The following is a 14,677-nucleotide window of genomic DNA, read 5'->3' as shown; positions in this document are numbered from 1 at the left end:
AGGGGGCTCGAGGACTGGAATTGAGAACCGCTGCTCTAAGTGACATCTGACAGTTTCAGCTGTCCTCCCTAACATCCCTCTACATGTTAGATACAGCCACATTTTTAGGTCAGTTAAGAGGCCAACTTGCGTTCGTTAGCCTTTAACACTGTCTCGAGGTCTTTGATTGCTTCCACGTTAGTTCATGTTCCTTCTTTTATTGATGCTGCACTAGCTCTTTTTTCTCGACCCAGCACAGGAAGGCTCGTTGGTCTAGGGGTATGATTCTCGCTTTGGGTGCGAGAGGTCCCGGGTTCAAATCCCGGACGAGCCCTTGGTCGGGATAAAACGTGAAGCTTTGTTGTCTCATTGCCTTCACTAACATTGAGGCAGTTTTTTATTCAATCGGGTAGAGACAGATGGCTAAGGGAGGCCGGTTAGCTCAGTTGGTTAGAGCGTGGTGCTAATAACGCCAAGGTCGCGGGTTCGATCCCCGTACTGGCCAGCTGTTTTTATTGTCTGGGGGCTCATCTCTGCTCTGCTCTTCTCCTGTGACGAAGAGTAGGGTGATCTCACTGAAATCCCTGCTTGCTAAGCAGTAGCTTGTTGTGGCCGAAATAGCTCAGTTGGGAGAGGGTTAGACTGAAGATCTAAAGGTCCCTGGTTCGATCCCGGGTTTCGGCAAAATCTCCCACTCTTTTCCGTTTTTTGAGGCGGGCCAGTGACCAAAAATCACTGGGTTCCAACTTCTCTGTATAACTGCTTCCCCACTGCCACGGAGCTATCTGTTTCCCAGTTGGCCACCAAACAAACAGTTTCGGTTCCATGGTGTAATGGTCAGCACTCTGGGCTTTGAATCCAGCGATCTGAGTTCGAATCTCGGTGGAACCTGTGTGCTTTCTTGCCGCAGGAATAGATAAAAACAGCACTAGGTTGTCACTGGTGACAGTCTTTGTGGCCCTGTGAGCAACGGCTGCTCCAGGTAAGGTTTCATGGTGTAATGGTTAGCACTCTGAATCCAGTGATCCGAGTTCAAATCGCGGTGGGACCACTTTTTGCAACCAATTTGCGCAGGACCATGTCTGAAATACTTTTTGGCAGCTTTGAGTCCAAAAAAATTAACTAACGTAGAGACTGTGGCAGCATTGCATCGATGCCCAGTCGGTCTCTTTAGGGCACTGGTTCTCAAACCTGTCCTGGAGGCACCCCTGCCCTGCACAGTTTGATTGTCTGCCTTATTAGACACACCCAAATAAGGTCTTGCGGTCTCTATAAAAGAGTTGATGATTTGAAACAGGTGTGATAGATGAGGGAAACATTCAAAATGTGTAGGGCAGGGGTGCCTCCAGGACAGGTTTGAAAACCACTGCTTTAGGGAACTGTGTGTAAAATGGCAATGTTTTGCAACCAATTTGCACAGGACCATGTCTGAAATACTTTTTGGCAGCTGTGAGCCCCAAAAAAAGCTAACGTGGGAGTGTCGCAGCATTGCGTCAGTGCTCAGTCGGTCTCTTTAGGGCAATGGTTTTCAAACCTTTCCTGGAGGCAACCCTGTCCTGAACATTTCGTATGTCTCCCTTATTAGACACACCCAAATCAGGTCTTGCAGTCTCTATTAATGAGCTGATGATTTGAAACTGGTGTGTTAGATGAGGGGAAATGCAAAATGTGCAGGGCAGGGATGCCTCCAGGAAAGGGTTGAAAACCACTGATTTAGGGATGTGTGAGTAAAAGGGCAGGAGCCAACTTGGAGAATGCGGGCATCGATCCCGCTACCTCTCGCATGCTAAGCGAGCGCTCTACCATTTGAGCTAATTCCCCTGGCCTTTCAAGAATGACGAGCATAGCTGCGAATGACCGGCTTGATGCAAAGAGGCCGTCCCTCCTCTGGGCTTGCACCTTTGCACTGGCCGCGATTGTGTTGTCGAATTAACAAAGAGATTTAGCTTTTGTGTTAAAGGACCTTCTCGGTCTTGTTACGCCAGTATGCATGTGCGGATTCTTGTATTATGCAGACCACCTTGCATCACTCGGGTCACGCAGACAACTTCTCACCTCTTTTTCTCACACTGACTTAAAGAATAAGGAAGCGGTTCTCCATTCCAGTCCTCGCTCCCCAAAGGTCTGCATATTTTGCATGTCTCTCTTTGTTAGCACACCTGATTTGGATAATCAGCTCATTAGAAGTGAGCTCCTTGCGATTGACATGGTCCCTACACAGTGTTCATTGCTCCCCACTCCCTGAGCAGGGGAAATCCGTCGAAGTTTACTTCACTTTGGAACATTGGTTCACGGATTTGCGCTGCGCAACGTCTTCACACATGGACAAGTGTGACATCATATACCTCTGTATACCTCTGTACACCTCTGTGTTAGTCACTTTGAACTGAACGTACACATACGCTCTGAACTTGAATCACGGAGGGATGTCATGTGATGTCCACTTCTCAGGGCACTTACGTTTGAATGGAACAAATGTCTGAAGCTATACGAGAAACATACAAAATCTGAAGAGCAGGGGGCTCGAGGACTGGAATTGAGAACCGCTGCTCTAAGTGACATCTGACAGTTTCAGCTGTCCTCCCTAACATCCCTCTACATGTTAGATACAGCCACATTTTTAGGTCAGTTAAGAGGCCAACTTGCGTTCGTTAGCCTTTAACACTGTCTCGAGGTCTTTGATTGCTTCCACGTTAGTTCATGTTCCTTCTTTTATTGATGCTGCACTAGCTCTTTTTTCTCGACCCAGCACAGGAAGGCTCGTTGGTCTAGGGGTATGATTCTCGCTTTGGGTGCGAGAGGTCCCGGGTTCAAATCCCGGACGAGCCCTTGGTCGGGATAAAACGTGAAGCTTTGTTGTCTCATTGCGTTCACTAACGTTGAAGCAGTTTTTTATTCAATCGGGTAGAGACAGATGGCTAAGGGAGGCCGGTTAGCTCAGATGGTTAGAGTGTGGTGCTAATAACGCCAAGGTCGCGGGTTCGATCCCCGTACTGGCCAGCTGTTTTTATTGTCTGGGGGCTCATCTCTGCTCTGCTCTTCTCCTCTGACAAAGAGTAGGGTGATCTCACTGAAATCCCTGCTTGCTAAGCAGGAGCTTGTTGTGGCCGAAATAGCTCAGTTGGGAGAGCATTAGACTGAAGATCTAAAGGTCCCTGGTTCGATCCCGGGTTTCGGCAAAATCTCCCACTCTTTTCCGTTTTTTGAGGCGGGCCAGTGACCAAAAATCACTGGGTTCCAACTTCTCTGTATAACTGCTTCCCCACTGCCACGGAGCTATCTGTTTCCCAGTTGGCCACCAAACAAACAGTTTCGGTTCCATGGTGTAATGGTCAGCACTCTGGGCTTTGAATCCAGCGATCTGAGTTCGAATCTCGGTGGAACCTGTGTGCTTTCTTGCCGCAGGAATAGATAAAAACAGCACTAGGTTGTCACTGGTGACAGTCTTTGTGGCCCTGTGAGCAACGGCTGCTCCAGGTAAGGTTTCATGGTGTAATGGTTAGCACTCTGAATCCAGTGATCCGAGTTCAAATCGCGGTGGGACCACTTTTTGCAACCAATTTGCGCAGGACCATGTCTGAAATACTTTTTGGCAGCTTTGAGTCCAAAAAAATTAACTAACGTAGAGACTGTGGCAGCATTGCATCGATGCCCAGTCGGTCTCTTTAGGGCACTGGTTCTCAAACCTGTCCTGGAGGCACCCCTGCCCTGCACAGTTTGATTGTCTGGCTTATTAGACACACCCAAATAAGGTCTTGCGGTCTCTATAAAAGAGTTGATGATTTGAAACAGGTGTGATAGATGAGGGAAACATTCAAAATGTGTAGGGCAGGGGTGCCTCCAGGACAGGTTTGAAAACCACTGCTTTAGGAAACTGTGTGTAAAATGGCAATGTTTTGCAACCAATTTGCACAGGACCATGTCTGAAATACTTTTTGGCAGCTGTGAGCCCCAAAAAAAGCTAACGTGGGAGTGTCGCAGCATTGCGTCAGTGCTCAGTCGGTCTCTTTAGGGCAATGGTTTTCAAACCTTTCCTGGAGGCAACCCTGTCCTGAACATTTCGTATGTCTCCCTTATTAGACACACCCAAATCAGGTCTTGCAGTCTCTATTAATGAGCTGATGATTTGAAACTGGTGTGTTAGATGAGGGGAAATGCAAAATGTGCAGGGCAGGGATGCCTCCAGGAAAGGGTTGAAAACCACTGATTTAGGGATGTGTGAGTAAAAGGGCAGGAGCCAACTTGGAGAATGCGGGCATCGATCCCGCTACCTCTCGCATGCTAAGCGAGCGCTCTACCATTTGAGCTAATTCCCCTGGCCTTTCAAGAATGACGAGCATAGCTGCGAATGACCGGCTTGATGCAAAGAGGCCGTCCCTCCTCTGGGCTTGCACCTTTGCACTGGCCGCGATTGTGTTGTCGAATTAACAAAGAGATTTAGCTTTTGTGTTAAAGGACCTTCTCGGTCTTGTTACGCCAGTATGCATGTGCGGATTCTTGTATTATGCAGACCACCTTGCATCACTCGGGTCACGCAGACAACTTCTCACCTCTTTTTCTCACACTGACTTAAAGAATAAGGAAGCGGTTCTCCATTCCAGTCCTCGCTCCCCAAAGGTCTGCATATTTTGCATGTCTCTCTTTGTTAGCACACCTGATTTGGATAATCAGCTCATTAGAAGTGAGCTCCTTGCGATTGACATGGTCCCTACACAGTGTTCATTGCTCCCCACTCCCTGAGCAGGGGAAATCCGTCGAAGTTTACTTCACTTTGGAACATTGGTTCACGGATTTGCGCTGCGCAACGTCTTCACACATGGACAAGTGTGACATCATATACCTCTGTATACCTCTGTACACCTCTGTGTTAGTCACTTTGAACTGAACGTACACATACGCTCTGAACTTGAATCACGGAGGGATGTCATGTGATGTCCACTTCTCAGGGCACTTACGTTTGAATGGAACAAATGTCTGAAGCTATACGAGAAACATACAAAATCTGAAGAGCAGGGGGCTCGAGGACTGGAATTGAGAACCGCTGGTCTAAGTGACATCTGACAGTTTCAGCTGTCCTCCCTAACATCCCTCTACATGTTAGATACAGCCACATTTTTAGGTCAGTTAAGAGGCCAACTTGCGTTCGTTAGCCTTTAACACTGTCTCGAGGTCTTTGATTGCTTCCACATTAGTTCATGTTCCTTCTTGTATTGATGCTGCACTAGCTCTTTTTTCTCAGCACAGCACAGGAAGGCTCGTTGGTCTAGGGGTATGATTCTCGCTTTGGGTGCGAGAGGTCCCGGGTTCAAATCCCGGACGAGCCCTTGGTCGGGATAAAACGTGAAGCTTTGTTGTCTCATTGCGTTCACTAACATTGAGGCAGTTTTTTATTCAATCGGGTAGAGACAGATGGCTAAGGGAGGCCGGTTAGCTCAGATGGTTAGAGCGTGGTGCTAATAACGCCAAGGTCGCGGGTTCGATCCCCGTACTCCCTGAGCAGGGGACAAATGTCTGAAGCTATACGAGAAACATACAAAATCTGAAGAGCAGGGGGCTCGAGGACTGGAATTGAGAACCGCTGCTCTAAGTGACATCTGACAGTTTCAGCTGTCCTCCCTAACATCCCTCTACATGTTAGATACAGCCACATTTTTAGGTCAGTTAAGAGGCCAACTTGCGTTCGTTAGCCTTTAACACTGTCTCGAGGTCTTTGATTGCTTCCACGTTAGTTCATGTTCCTTCTTTTATTGATGATGCACTAGCTCTTTTTTCTCGACCCAGCACAGGAAGGCTCGTTGGTCTAGGGGTATGATTCTCGCTTTGGGTGCGAGAGGTCCCGGGTTCAAATCCCGGACGAGCCCTTGGTCGGGATAAAACGTGAAGCATTGTTGTCTCATTGCCTTCACTAACATTGAGGCAGTTTTTTATTCAATCGGGTAGAGACAGATGGCTAAGGGAGGCCGGTTAGCTCAGTTGGTTAGAGCGTGGTGCTAATAACGCCAAGGTCGCGGGTTCGATCCCCGTACTGGCCAGCTGTTTTTATTGTCTGGGGGCTCATCTCTGCTCTGCTCTTCTCCTGTGACGAAGAGTAGGGTGATCTCACTGAAATCCCTGCTTGCTAAGCAGGAGCTTGTTGTGGCCGAAATAGCTCAGTTGGGAGAGCGTTAGACTGAAGATCTAAAGGTCCCTGGTTCGATCCCGGGTTTCGGCAAAATCTCCCACTCTTTTCCGTTTTTTGAGGCGGGCCAGTGACCAAAAATCACTGGGTTCCAACTTCTCTGTATAACTGCTTCCCCACTGCCACGGAGCTATCTGTTTCCCAGTTGGCCACCAAACAAACAGTTTCGGTTCCATGGTGTAATGGTCAGCACTCTGGGCTTTGAATCCAGCGATCTGAGTTCGAATCTCGGTGGAACCTGTGTGCTTTCTTGCCACAGGAATAGATAAAAACAGCACTAGGTTGTCACTGGTGACAGTCTTTGTGGCCCTGTGAGCAACGGCTGCTCCAGGTAAGGTTTCATGGTGTAATGGTTAGCACTCTGAATCCAGTGATCCGAGTTCAAATCGCGGTGGGACCACTTTTTGCAACCAATTTGCGCAGGACCATGTCTGAAATACTTTTTGGCAGCTTTGAGTCCAAAAAAATTAACTAACGTAGAGACTGTGGCAGCATTGCATCGATGCCCAGTCGGTCTCTTTAGGGCACTGGTTCTCAAACCTGTCCTGGAGGCACCCCTGCCCTGCACAGTTTGATTGTCTGCCTTATTAGACACACCCAAATAAGGTCTTGCGGTCTCTATAAAAGAGTTGATGATTTGAAACAGGTGTGATAGATGAGGGAAACATTCAAAATGTGTAGGGCAGGGGTGCCTCCAGGACAGGTTTGAAAACCACTGCTTTAGGGAACTGTGTGTAAAATGGCAATGTTTTGCAACCAATTTGCACAGGACCATGTCTGAAATACTTTTTGGCAGCTGTGAGCCCCAAAAAAAGCTAACGTGGGAGTGTCGCAGCATTGCGTCAGTGCTCAGTCGGTCTCTTTAGGGCAATGGTTTTCAAACCTTTCCTGGAGGCAACCCTGTCCTGAACATTTCGTATGTCTCCCTTATTAGACACACCCAAATCAGGTCTTGCAGTCTCTATTAATGAGCTGATGATTTGAAACTGGTGTGTTAGATGAGGGGAAATGCAAAATGTGCAGGGCAGGGATGCCTCCAGGAAAGGGTTGAAAACCACTGATTTAGGGATGTGTGAGTAAAAGGGCAGGAGCCAACTTGGAGAATGCGGGCATCGATCCCGCTACCTCTCGCATGCTAAGCGAGCGCTCTACCATTTGAGCTAATTCCCCTGGCCTTTCAAGAATGACGAGCATAGCTGCGAATGACCGGCTTGATGCAAAGAGGCCGTCCCTCCTCTGGGCTTGCACCTTTGCACTGGCCGCGATTGTGTTGTCGAATTAACAAAGAGATTTAGCTTTTGTGTTAAAGGACCTTCTCGGTCTTGTTACGCCAGTATGCATGTGCGGATTCTTGTATTATGCAGACCACCTTGCATCACTCGGGTCACGCAGACAACTTCTCACCTCTTTTTCTCACACTGACTTAAAGAATAAGGAAGCGGTTCTCCATTCCAGTCCTCGCTCCCCAAAGGTCTGCATATTTTGCATGTCTCTCTTTGTTAGCACACCTGATTTGGATAATCAGCTCATTAGAAGTGAGCTCCTTGCGATTGACATGGTCCCTACACAGTGTTCATTGCTCCCCACTCCCTGAGCAGGGGAAATCCGTCGAAGTTTACTTCACTTTGGAACATTGGTTCACGGATTTGCGCTGCGCAACGTCTTCACACATGGACAAGTGTGACATCATATACCTCTGTATACCTCTGTGTTAGTCACTTTGAACTGAACGTACACATACGCTCTGAACTTGAATCACGGAGGGATGTCATGTGATGTCCACTTCTCAGGGCACTTACGTTTGAATGGAACAAATGTCTGAAGCTATACGAGAAACATACAAAATCTGAAGAGCAGGGGGCTCGAGGACTGGAATTGAGAACCGCTGCTCTAAGTGACATCTGACAGTTTCAGCTGTCCTCCCTAACATCCCTCTACATGTTAGATACAGCCACATTTTTAGGTCAGTTAAGAGGCCAACTTGCGTTCGTTAGCCTTTAACACTGTCTCGAGGTCTTTGATTGCTTCCACGTTAGTTCATGTTCCTTCTTTTATTGATGCTGCACTAGCTCTTTTTTCTCGACCCAGCACAGGAAGGCTCGTTGGTCTAGGGGTATGATTCTCGCTTTGGGTGCGAGAGGTCCCGGGTTCAAATCCCGGACGAGCCCTTGGTCGGGATAAAACGTGAAGCTTTGTTGTCTCATTGCGTTCACTAACGTTGAAGCAGTTTTTTATTCAATCGGGTAGAGACAGATGGCTAAGGGAGGCCGGTTAGCTCAGATGGTTAGAGGGTGGTGCTAATAACGCCAAGGTCGCGGGTTCGATCCCCGTACTGGCCAGCTGTTTTTATTGTCTGGGGGCTCATCTCTGCTCTGCTCTTCTCCTCTGACAAAGAGTAGGGTGATCTCACTGAAATCCCTGCTTGCTAAGCAGGAGCTTGTTGTGGCCGAAATAGCTCAGTTGGGAGAGCGTTAGACTGAAGATCTAAAGGTCCCTGGTTCGTTCCCGGGTTTCGGCAAAATCTCCCACTCTTTTCCGTTTTTTGAGGCGGGCCAGTGACCAAAAATCACTGGGTTCCAACTTCTCTGTATAACTGCTTCCCCACTGCCACGGAGCTATCTGTTTCCCAGTTGGCCACCAAACAAACAGTTTCGGTTCCATGGTGTAATGGTCAGCACTCTGGGCTTTGAATCCAGCGATCTGAGTTCGAATCTCGGTGGAACCTGTGTGCTTTCTTGCCGCAGGAATAGATAAAAACAGCACTAGGTTGTCACTGGTGACAGTCTTTGTGGCCCTGTGAGCAACGGCTGCTCCAGGTAAGGTTTCATGGTGTAATGGTTAGCACTCTGAATCCAGTGATCCGAGTTCAAATCGCGGTGGGACCACTTTTTGCAACCAATTTGCGCAGGACCATGTCTGAAATACTTTTTGGCAGCTTTGAGTCCAAAAAAATTAACTAACGTAGAGACTGTGGCAGCATTGCATCGATGCCCAGTCGGTCTCTTTAGGGCACTGGTTCTCAAACCTGTCCTGGAGGCACCCCTGCCCTGCACAGTTTGATTGTCTGCCTTATTAGACACACCCAAATAAGGTCTTGCGGTCTCTATAAAAGAGTTGATGATTTGAAACAGGTGTGATAGATGAGGGAAACATTCAAAATGTGTAGGGCAGGGGTGCCTCCAGGACAGGTTTGAAAACCACTGCTTTAGGGAACTGTGTGTAAAATGGCAATGTTTTGCAACCAATTTGCACAGGACCATGTCTGAAATACTTTTTGGCAGCTGTGAGCCCCAAAAAAAGCTAACGTGGGAGTGTCGCAGCATTGCGTCAGTGCTCAGTCGGTCTCTTTAGGGCAATGGTTTTCAAACCTTTCCTGGAGGCAACCCTGTCCTGAACATTTCGTATGTCTCCCTTATTAGACACACCCAAATCAGGTCTTGCAGTCTCTATTAATGAGCTGATGATTTGAAACTGGTGTGTTAGATGAGGGGAAATGCAAAATGTGCAGGGCAGGGATGCCTCCAGGAAAGGGTTGAAAACCACTGATTTAGGGATGTGTGAGTAAAAGGGCAGGAGCCAACTTGGAGAATGCGGGCATCGATCCCGCTACCTCTCGCATGCTAAGCGAGCGCTCTACCATTTGAGCTAATTCCCCTGGCCTTTCAAGAATGACGAGCATAGCTGCGAATGACCGGCTTGATGCAAAGAGGCCGTCCCTCCTCTGGGCTTGCACCTTTGCACTGGCCGCGATTGTGTTGTCGAATTAACAAAGAGATTTAGCTTTTGTGTTAAAGGACCTTCTCGGTCTTGTTACGCCAGTATGCATGTGCGGATTCTTGTATTATGCAGACCACCTTGCATCACTCGGGTCACGCAGACAACTTCTCACCTCTTTTTCTCACACTGACTTAAAGAATAAGGAAGCGGTTCTCCATTCCAGTCCTCGCTCCCCAAAGGTCTGCATATTTTGCATGTCTCTCTTTGTTAGCACACCTGATTTGGATAATCAGCTCATTAGAAGTGAGCTCCTTGCGATTGACATGGTCCCTACACAGTGTTCATTGCTCCCCACTCCCTGAGCAGGGGAAATCCGTCGAAGTTTACTTCACTTTGGAACATTGGTTCACGGATTTGCGCTGCGCAACGTCTTCACACATGGACAAGTGTGACATCATATACCTCTGTATACCTCTGTACACCTCTGTGTTAGTCACTTTGAACTGAACGTACACATACGCTCTGAACTTGAATCACGGAGGGATGTCATGTGATGTCCACTTCTCAGGGCACTTACGTTTGAATGGAACAAATGTCTGAAGCTATACGAGAAACATACAAAATCTGAAGAGCAGGGGGCTCGAGGACTGGAATTGAGAACCGCTGCTCTAAGTGACATCTGACAGTTTCAGCTGTCCTCCCTAACATCCCTCTACATGTTAGATACAGCCACATTTTTAGGTCAGTTAAGAGGCCAACTTGCGTTCGTTAGCCTTTAACACTGTCTCGAGGTCTTTGATTGCTTCCACGTTAGTTCATGTTCCTTCTTTTATTGATGATGCACTAGCTCTTTTTTCTCGACCCAGCACAGGAAGGCTCGTTGGTCTAGGGGTATGATTCTCGCTTTGGGTGCGAGAGGTCCCGGGTTCAAATCCCGGACGAGCCCTTGGTCGGGATAAAACGTGAAGCTTTGTTGTCTCATTGCCTTCACTAACATTGAGGCAGTTTTTTATTCAATCGGGTAGAGACAGATGGCTAAGGGAGGCCGGTTAGCTCAGTTGGTTAGAGCGTGGTGCTAATAACGCCAAGGTCGCGGGTTCGATCCCCGTACTGGCCAGCTGTTTTTATTGTCTGGGGGCTCATCTCTGCTCTGCTCTTCTCCTGTGACGAAGAGTAGGGTGATCTCACTGAAATCCCTGCTTGCTAAGCAGGAGCTTGTTGTGGCCGAAATAGCTCAGTTGGGAGAGCGTTAGACTGAAGATCTAAAGGTCCCTGGTTCGATCCCGGGTTTCGGCAAAATCTCCCACTCTTTTCCGTTTTTTGAGGCGGGCCAGTGACCAAAAATCACTGGGTTCCAACTTCTCTGTATAACTGCTTCCCCACTGCCACGGAGCTATCTGTTTCCCAGTTGGCCACCAAACAAACAGTTTCGGTTCCATGGTGTAATGGTCAGCACTCTGGGCTTTGAATCCAGCGATCTGAGTTCGAATCTCGGTGGAACCTGTGTGCTTTCTTGCCACAGGAATAGATAAAAACAGCACTAGGTTGTCACTGGTGACAGTCTTTGTGGCCCTGTGAGCAACGGCTGCTCCAGGTAAGGTTTCATGGTGTAATGGTTAGCACTCTGAATCCAGTGATCCGAGTTCAAATCGCGGTGGGACCACTTTTTGCAACCAATTTGCGCAGGACCATGTCTGAAATACTTTTTGGCAGCTTTGAGTCCAAAAAAATTAACTAACGTAGAGACTGTGGCAGCATTGCATCGATGCCCAGTCGGTCTCTTTAGGGCACTGGTTCTCAAACCTGTCCTGGAGGCACCCCTGCCCTGCACAGTTTGATTGTCTGCCTTATTAGACACACCCAAATAAGGTCTTGCGGTCTCTATAAAAGAGTTGATGATTTGAAACAGGTGTGATAGATGAGGGAAACATTCAAAATGTGTAGGGCAGGGGTGCCTCCAGGACAGGTTTGAAAACCACTGCTTTAGGGAACTGTGTGTAAAATGGCAATGTTTTGCAACCAATTTGCACAGGACCATGTCTGAAATACTTTTTGGCAGCTGTGAGCCCCAAAAAAAGCTAACGTGGGAGTGTCGCAGCATTGCGTCAGTGCTCAGTCGGTCTCTTTAGGGCAATGGTTTTCAAACCTTTCCTGGAGGCAACCCTGTCCTGAACATTTCGTATGTCTCCCTTATTAGACACACCCAAATCAGGTCTTGCAGTCTCTATTAATGAGCTGATGATTTGAAACTGGTGTGTTAGATGAGGGGAAATGCAAAATGTGCAGGGCAGGGATGCCTCCAGGAAAGGGTTGAAAACCACTGATTTAGGGATGTGTGAGTAAAAGGGCAGGAGCCAACTTGGAGAATGCGGGCATCGATCCCGCTACCTCTCGCATGCTAAGCGAGCGCTCTACCATTTGAGCTAATTCCCCTGGCCTTTCAAGAATGACGAGCATAGCTGCGAATGACCGGCTTGATGCAAAGAGGCCGTCCCTCCTCTGGGCTTGCACCTTTGCACTGGCCGCGATTGTGTTGTCGAATTAACAAAGAGATTTAGCTTTTGTGTTAAAGGACCTTCTCGGTCTTGTTACGCCAGTATGCATGTGCGGATTCTTGTATTATGCAGACCACCTTGCATCACTCGGGTCACGCAGACAACTTCTCACCTCTTTTTCTCACACTGACTTAAAGAATAAGGAAGCGGTTCTCCATTCCAGTCCTCGCTCCCCAAAGGTCTGCATATTTTGCATGTCTCTCTTTGTTAGCACACCTGATTTGGATAATCAGCTCATTAGAAGTGAGCTCCTTGCGATTGACATGGTCCCTACACAGTGTTCATTGCTCCCCACTCCCTGAGCAGGGGAAATCCGTCGAAGTTTACTTCACTTTGGAACATTGGTTCACGGATTTGCGCTGCGCAACGTCTTCACACATGGACAAGTGTGACATCATATACCTCTGTATACCTCTGTGTTAGTCACTTTGAACTGAACGTACACATACGCTCTGAACTTGAATCACGGAGGGATGTCATGTGATGTCCACTTCTCAGGGCACTTACGTTTGAATGGAACAAATGTCTGAAGCTATACGAGAAACATACAAAATCTGAAGAGCAGGGGGCTCGAGGACTGGAATTGAGAACCGCTGCTCTAAGTGACATCTGACAGTTTCAGCTGTCCTCCCTAACATCCCTCTACATGTTAGATACAGCCACATTTTTAGGTCAGTTAAGAGGCCAACTTGCGTTCGTTAGCCTTTAACACTGTCTCGAGGTCTTTGATTGCTTCCACGTTAGTTCATGTTCCTTCTTTTATTGATGCTGCACTAGCTCTTTTTTCTCGACCCAGCACAGGAAGGCTCGTTGGTCTAGGGGTATGATTCTCGCTTTGGGTGCGAGAGGTCCCGGGTTCAAATCCCGGACGAGCCCTTGGTCGGGATAAAACGTGAAGCTTTGTTGTCTCATTGCGTTCACTAACGTTGAAGCAGTTTTTTATTCAATCGGGTAGAGACAGATGGCTAAGGGAGGCCGGTTAGCTCAGATGGTTAGAGGGTGGTGCTAATAACGCCAAGGTCGCGGGTTCGATCCCCGTACTGGCCAGCTGTTTTTATTGTCTGGGGGCTCATCTCTGCTCTGCTCTTCTCCTCTGACAAAGAGTAGGGTGATCTCACTGAAATCCCTGCTTGCTAAGCAGGAGCTTGTTGTGGCCGAAATAGCTCAGTTGGGAGAGCGTTAGACTGAAGATCTAAAGGTCCCTGGTTCGATCCCGGGTTTCGGCAAAATCTCCCACTCTTTTCCGTTTTTTGAGGCGGGCCAGTGACCAAAAATCACTGGGTTCCAACTTCTCTGTATAACTGCTTCCCCACTGCCACGGAGCTATCTGTTTCCCAGTTGGCCACCAAACAAACAGTTTCGGTTCCATGGTGTAATGGTCAGCACTCTGGGCTTTGAATCCAGCGATCTGAGTTCGAATCTCGGTGGAACCTGTGTGCTTTCTTGCCGCAGGAATAGATAAAAACAGCACTAGGTTGTCACTGGTGACAGTCTTTGTGGCCCTGTGAGCAACGGCTGCTCCAGGTAAGGTTTCATGGTGTAATGGTTAGCACTCTGAATCCAGTGATCCGAGTTCAAATCGCGGTGGGACCACTTTTTGCAACCAATTTGCGCAGGACCATGTCTGAAATACTTTTTGGCAGCTTTGAGTCCAAAAAAATTAACTAACGTAGAGACTGTGGCAGCATTGCATCGATGCCCAGTCGGTCTCTTTAGGGCACTGGTTCTCAAACCTGTCCTGGAGGCACCCCTGCCCTGCACAGTTTGATTGTCTGCCTTATTAGACACACCCAAATAAGGTCTTGCGGTCTCTATAAAAGAGTTGATGATTTGAAACAGGTGTGATAGATGAGGGAAACATTCAAAATGTGTAGGGCAGGGGTGCCTCCAGGACAGGTTTGAAAACCACTGCTTTAGGGAACTGTGTGTAAAATGGCAATGTTTTGCAACCAATTTGCACAGGACCATGTCTGAAATACTTTTTGGCAGCTGTGAGCCCCAAAAAAAGCTAACGTGGGAGTGTCGCAGCATTGCGTCAGTGCTCAGTCGGTCTCTTTAGGGCAATGGTTTTCAAACCTTTCCTGGAGGCAACCCTGTCCTGAACATTTCGTATGTCTCCCTTATTAGACACACCCAAATCAGGTCTTGCAGTCTCTATTAATGAGCTGATGATTTGAAACTGGTGTGTTAGATGAGGGGAAATGCAAAATGTGCAGGGCAGGGATGCCTCCAGGAAAGGGTTGAAAAC

The 14,677-nt window shown here is 48.0% G+C and overlaps 31 non-coding genes across 31 annotated transcripts; 26 read left to right on the top strand and 5 right to left on the bottom strand.

Annotated features, from left to right (window-relative positions):
* The first annotated feature begins 241 nt into the window (after positions 1–241).
* Positions 242–313, top strand: trnap-ugg (transfer RNA proline (anticodon UGG)). The gene has a single exon. It is a non-coding gene; the product is annotated as a tRNA-Pro (tRNA).
* Positions 314–410: 97 nt separating this feature from the next.
* Positions 411–484, top strand: trnai-aau (transfer RNA isoleucine (anticodon AAU)). Its single transcript has one exon. It is a non-coding gene; the product is annotated as a tRNA-Ile (tRNA).
* A 106-nt stretch (positions 485–590) lies between these two features.
* trnaf-gaa (transfer RNA phenylalanine (anticodon GAA)) lies at positions 591–663 on the top strand. Its single transcript has one exon. It is a non-coding gene; the product is annotated as a tRNA-Phe (tRNA).
* A 135-nt stretch (positions 664–798) lies between these two features.
* trnaq-uug (transfer RNA glutamine (anticodon UUG)) lies at positions 799–870 on the top strand. Its single transcript has one exon. It is a non-coding gene; the product is annotated as a tRNA-Gln (tRNA).
* Positions 871–1,727: 857 nt separating this feature from the next.
* On the bottom strand, positions 1,728–1,800 carry trnaa-agc (transfer RNA alanine (anticodon AGC)). The gene has a single exon. It is a non-coding gene; the product is annotated as a tRNA-Ala (tRNA).
* Positions 1,801–2,736: 936 nt separating this feature from the next.
* trnap-ugg (transfer RNA proline (anticodon UGG)) lies at positions 2,737–2,808 on the top strand. Its single transcript has one exon. It is a non-coding gene; the product is annotated as a tRNA-Pro (tRNA).
* A 97-nt stretch (positions 2,809–2,905) lies between these two features.
* trnai-aau (transfer RNA isoleucine (anticodon AAU)) lies at positions 2,906–2,979 on the top strand. The gene has a single exon. It is a non-coding gene; the product is annotated as a tRNA-Ile (tRNA).
* Positions 2,980–3,085: 106 nt separating this feature from the next.
* Positions 3,086–3,158, top strand: trnaf-gaa (transfer RNA phenylalanine (anticodon GAA)). Its single transcript has one exon. It is a non-coding gene; the product is annotated as a tRNA-Phe (tRNA).
* Positions 3,159–3,293: 135 nt separating this feature from the next.
* On the top strand, positions 3,294–3,365 carry trnaq-uug (transfer RNA glutamine (anticodon UUG)). Its single transcript has one exon. It is a non-coding gene; the product is annotated as a tRNA-Gln (tRNA).
* Positions 3,366–4,222: 857 nt separating this feature from the next.
* trnaa-agc (transfer RNA alanine (anticodon AGC)) lies at positions 4,223–4,295 on the bottom strand. The gene has a single exon. It is a non-coding gene; the product is annotated as a tRNA-Ala (tRNA).
* A 936-nt stretch (positions 4,296–5,231) lies between these two features.
* trnap-ugg (transfer RNA proline (anticodon UGG)) lies at positions 5,232–5,303 on the top strand. The gene has a single exon. It is a non-coding gene; the product is annotated as a tRNA-Pro (tRNA).
* Positions 5,304–5,395: 92 nt separating this feature from the next.
* On the top strand, positions 5,396–5,474 carry trnai-aau (transfer RNA isoleucine (anticodon AAU)). The gene has a single exon. It is a non-coding gene; the product is annotated as a tRNA-Ile (tRNA).
* A 294-nt stretch (positions 5,475–5,768) lies between these two features.
* On the top strand, positions 5,769–5,840 carry trnap-ugg (transfer RNA proline (anticodon UGG)). The gene has a single exon. It is a non-coding gene; the product is annotated as a tRNA-Pro (tRNA).
* Positions 5,841–5,937: 97 nt separating this feature from the next.
* On the top strand, positions 5,938–6,011 carry trnai-aau (transfer RNA isoleucine (anticodon AAU)). The gene has a single exon. It is a non-coding gene; the product is annotated as a tRNA-Ile (tRNA).
* A 106-nt stretch (positions 6,012–6,117) lies between these two features.
* On the top strand, positions 6,118–6,190 carry trnaf-gaa (transfer RNA phenylalanine (anticodon GAA)). The gene has a single exon. It is a non-coding gene; the product is annotated as a tRNA-Phe (tRNA).
* A 135-nt stretch (positions 6,191–6,325) lies between these two features.
* On the top strand, positions 6,326–6,397 carry trnaq-uug (transfer RNA glutamine (anticodon UUG)). The gene has a single exon. It is a non-coding gene; the product is annotated as a tRNA-Gln (tRNA).
* Positions 6,398–7,254: 857 nt separating this feature from the next.
* On the bottom strand, positions 7,255–7,327 carry trnaa-agc (transfer RNA alanine (anticodon AGC)). Its single transcript has one exon. It is a non-coding gene; the product is annotated as a tRNA-Ala (tRNA).
* Positions 7,328–8,253: 926 nt separating this feature from the next.
* trnap-ugg (transfer RNA proline (anticodon UGG)) lies at positions 8,254–8,325 on the top strand. Its single transcript has one exon. It is a non-coding gene; the product is annotated as a tRNA-Pro (tRNA).
* Positions 8,326–8,422: 97 nt separating this feature from the next.
* On the top strand, positions 8,423–8,496 carry trnai-aau (transfer RNA isoleucine (anticodon AAU)). Its single transcript has one exon. It is a non-coding gene; the product is annotated as a tRNA-Ile (tRNA).
* Positions 8,497–8,602: 106 nt separating this feature from the next.
* On the top strand, positions 8,603–8,675 carry trnaf-gaa (transfer RNA phenylalanine (anticodon GAA)). Its single transcript has one exon. It is a non-coding gene; the product is annotated as a tRNA-Phe (tRNA).
* Positions 8,676–8,810: 135 nt separating this feature from the next.
* On the top strand, positions 8,811–8,882 carry trnaq-uug (transfer RNA glutamine (anticodon UUG)). The gene has a single exon. It is a non-coding gene; the product is annotated as a tRNA-Gln (tRNA).
* An 857-nt stretch (positions 8,883–9,739) lies between these two features.
* trnaa-agc (transfer RNA alanine (anticodon AGC)) lies at positions 9,740–9,812 on the bottom strand. Its single transcript has one exon. It is a non-coding gene; the product is annotated as a tRNA-Ala (tRNA).
* Positions 9,813–10,748: 936 nt separating this feature from the next.
* On the top strand, positions 10,749–10,820 carry trnap-ugg (transfer RNA proline (anticodon UGG)). Its single transcript has one exon. It is a non-coding gene; the product is annotated as a tRNA-Pro (tRNA).
* Positions 10,821–10,917: 97 nt separating this feature from the next.
* On the top strand, positions 10,918–10,991 carry trnai-aau (transfer RNA isoleucine (anticodon AAU)). Its single transcript has one exon. It is a non-coding gene; the product is annotated as a tRNA-Ile (tRNA).
* A 106-nt stretch (positions 10,992–11,097) lies between these two features.
* Positions 11,098–11,170, top strand: trnaf-gaa (transfer RNA phenylalanine (anticodon GAA)). The gene has a single exon. It is a non-coding gene; the product is annotated as a tRNA-Phe (tRNA).
* Positions 11,171–11,305: 135 nt separating this feature from the next.
* On the top strand, positions 11,306–11,377 carry trnaq-uug (transfer RNA glutamine (anticodon UUG)). Its single transcript has one exon. It is a non-coding gene; the product is annotated as a tRNA-Gln (tRNA).
* Positions 11,378–12,234: 857 nt separating this feature from the next.
* On the bottom strand, positions 12,235–12,307 carry trnaa-agc (transfer RNA alanine (anticodon AGC)). The gene has a single exon. It is a non-coding gene; the product is annotated as a tRNA-Ala (tRNA).
* A 926-nt stretch (positions 12,308–13,233) lies between these two features.
* trnap-ugg (transfer RNA proline (anticodon UGG)) lies at positions 13,234–13,305 on the top strand. The gene has a single exon. It is a non-coding gene; the product is annotated as a tRNA-Pro (tRNA).
* Positions 13,306–13,402: 97 nt separating this feature from the next.
* On the top strand, positions 13,403–13,476 carry trnai-aau (transfer RNA isoleucine (anticodon AAU)). Its single transcript has one exon. It is a non-coding gene; the product is annotated as a tRNA-Ile (tRNA).
* Positions 13,477–13,582: 106 nt separating this feature from the next.
* trnaf-gaa (transfer RNA phenylalanine (anticodon GAA)) lies at positions 13,583–13,655 on the top strand. The gene has a single exon. It is a non-coding gene; the product is annotated as a tRNA-Phe (tRNA).
* A 135-nt stretch (positions 13,656–13,790) lies between these two features.
* On the top strand, positions 13,791–13,862 carry trnaq-uug (transfer RNA glutamine (anticodon UUG)). The gene has a single exon. It is a non-coding gene; the product is annotated as a tRNA-Gln (tRNA).
* Positions 13,863–14,677: the final 815 nt, after the last annotated feature.

The sequence above is a fragment of the Carassius gibelio genome, chromosome B10 (genome assembly GCF_023724105.1).
Source record: "Carassius gibelio isolate Cgi1373 ecotype wild population from Czech Republic chromosome B10, carGib1.2-hapl.c, whole genome shotgun sequence".
In the NCBI taxonomy this organism is placed as follows: Eukaryota; Metazoa; Chordata; class Actinopteri; order Cypriniformes; family Cyprinidae; genus Carassius; species Carassius gibelio.
The sequence above is the reverse complement of the archived record's forward strand: the minus strand, read 5'-3'. Positions and strand labels throughout refer to the sequence as shown.